Source organism: Pocillopora damicornis, chromosome 1, assembly GCF_964200805.1.
Source record: "Pocillopora damicornis chromosome 1, jaPocDami1.2, whole genome shotgun sequence".
In the NCBI taxonomy this organism is placed as follows: domain Eukaryota; kingdom Metazoa; phylum Cnidaria; class Anthozoa; order Scleractinia; family Pocilloporidae; genus Pocillopora; species Pocillopora damicornis.
The window spans coordinates 29,990,705-29,993,212 of record NC_142670.1 but is presented as its reverse complement, the minus strand read 5'-3'; the positions used below and the strand labels follow the sequence as shown (position 1 = coordinate 29,993,212).

The following is a 2,508-nucleotide window of genomic DNA, read 5'->3' as shown; positions in this document are numbered from 1 at the left end:
GATAACAAGAATTACAGTGCCATCTTAAGAACTATATTTGCTACTTTGTTCCATCATTTTGGTGGGTTTCAATTTGAAATTTCTACGGTTAAAACTTTATGTTTAGCCAAAAAAGCAACAAGCCCTAAAAGGTCCCTTGTATAGACCAGCAGCAACGAGGTGATGTCGATTTTCTACTTTGGATGACAATTTTTTCTATTTTTCCTAATGAAAATGAATATAGTTTATGCTTTCGAAAATTTTAAAAATGCTTATATTAAAGGGCATGTAAACCCAAAAAACGTTCATTTTCTTTTCACATAGATGTTTAATAAATATATCAAGTACACCAAAGGTACCATTCGTTTATTCTCAAAAGTCCATTTTCACTTTGTAAAAGCTCTTCCAAATTCGAAACATTCGCCATCTTGAATGGCGCCATCTTTCCTGTGACGTCACGGGTGGATCCTCCAAAGTCTCGTTTTATAATCGCGTGAGGCACGAAGGAGTCTTTTCTACAGCCGTTGTTTGCTGGTCTCGTCATGATTTTTTTACGTACAGTTTGCTTCAATATAATCAATTTTTTCGTAATGGTGAAGCGTTGTGCCGTCCAGTTTTGTACTGATTCAAACAAAACTGGGCATACAATGCAAATATTTCCAAATGATGCAAATTTGAAGCGACAATTTGTGAAATTTGTTCAAGTGAAAATAGCCGATTTCGTCGAGCCGTTCGAACGTTCTGTTGTTTGTAGCAGTCATTTTTATTCCTGGTGCTGTACCGACGATTCAGGCCTCACCAGAAGCAAATTATTCGGAAGACGAAAAACGACCCATACAGTCGGCAGACGACGAGGATTCGGAAGTGGCTGACCAAACTGAGAAAGAAGTTGAGCTCTTCAAAAGTTAGAGGTCAACAGAGAAAGTACAAAATCGATTTACATGAGAACGTTTCGTTAATTAAACAACAATAGCTTTATTGGTTCTCTAAAAACATCTTTTTTCTCATTTAATGAAAGATTATGGGGAAGCCAGTTGTTTGGGAGCCAGCGCTGAGCCCGTAAAAGACACTGACATGTCTGAACATTTGCCTGTCAAAACACGTATCAAAGAAAGAGAATTCGTTGATATCAGTGTGTTATAACGTGATCTGGAATTTTGTCGGTTCTATACAAAGAATTATATACAGGATCCCATAATCAACACTTATGTTCTATAAGAAAATCCATGCCAGCCCCACTTAGTGCTTCCTTTGAGAAACCCTGCAGAGAAACAGCAGAAGAATTTGTGTCACGGTTTTCACAGCAGTGAAAATACATTCATAGGTCAGTAGGATAATATTCATCATTTTGAGTACAACTTAAAAGATCCTGATTTCAGCTTGCAAAACTATCTTTTCAATAATGCAAATCGAAGCAAACACAAACAGGGTTGGATAATTATGAAGGCCACACAAGAAAATGCACATGATACAACTTGTTTTATCGATGGAAATGCTTCTAAAGGATATTGTTTACCGCACAAGATAGCACAGCGACCCTAAAGTGTTTGCTGAGATGTCCCCAACACCAACGAACAAGCAATCTGTAGGCAATTTAGCGAAATTTCCTGCCAGGAAAGAAGCGAAAAACAACTAGCTCTAGTATTGTATTATTAAATCAATGGCAGAAACAACTCAAGTAAATCGATCTCAAAATGTAACAAAACAGATGAAACAGAAAATATTTAGCTTAGTCGTTTCTGGTGTGATTATCTGTGCTTTACTGCTGCCTGTAAGCGTACTTGGCCGTCTCCAGCACCCAGAAATCGAGGCAAATTGACTGAAACCTGGATGCTCAGTGAAACAACTTATCTGGGTTTCAGGCCATTTTGCCACAATTGCCCGATTTCCGTACAACAAACACTTTCATGAGTTTTCGGCATTGGTTGACAAGTTCCACACTCGCACCTTTGATAATTTTATATAAAACACTCTCAGAAGCTCAAGTTTAAAAAAATTCTGTTGCATTCCTTTAGATTGTACCCTCGCTGTATTGCATTTTCATGTCAAATACAAATAAATCACAAAGTAAATTAAATACCAGTCTGAGTTTCCGAGACGGTCGCATCGCTGTCGACATGTTCTGTACTGTCTTCGTGCGGATCGCTTCGGTGAACCCTACGCGGCGGACGTGGCCCAGACTCTCCTAAAGATTCTGGATTATCCCCAGCGCTGTCATGTACTAAGCTTAAGGCATTCGAGTCGCTACCTTCTGAAAAAACATCTTCCGAACTACCGCTACTTACACGAACTCCCACACCAGTTCTACTGGGAAATATGTGTTGCGCAATATTTTGGTTCCACCGCTTACGTCACGACTTCTCGCTATTGTTTTTACCGGAAATGGAATTTCAGTTGATAATGCCGATTTTCTTCTAAAATAAGTCGAATTGGACAAAACTAATTTCAAATTCGTTTTCTACGCCACTTTTTACATAGTATAAGAAAAACATGTATTTTTGGGTTTACATGCCCTTTAAACTTAAGCAA

At 38.4% G+C, this 2,508-nt stretch overlaps 1 long non-coding RNA gene across 1 annotated transcript; it reads right to left on the bottom strand.

Annotated features, from left to right (window-relative positions):
• Window positions 1-324: 324 nt before the first annotated feature.
• LOC149053225 (uncharacterized) lies at window positions 325-2,495 on the bottom strand. Its single transcript, XR_016187477.1, has 2 exons — window positions 2,060-2,495; window positions 325-1,240 (listed from the first exon to the last, which is right to left on the bottom strand). It is a non-coding gene; the product is annotated as an uncharacterized LOC149053225 (long non-coding RNA).
• Between the last annotated feature and the right edge of the window lie 13 nt (window positions 2,496-2,508).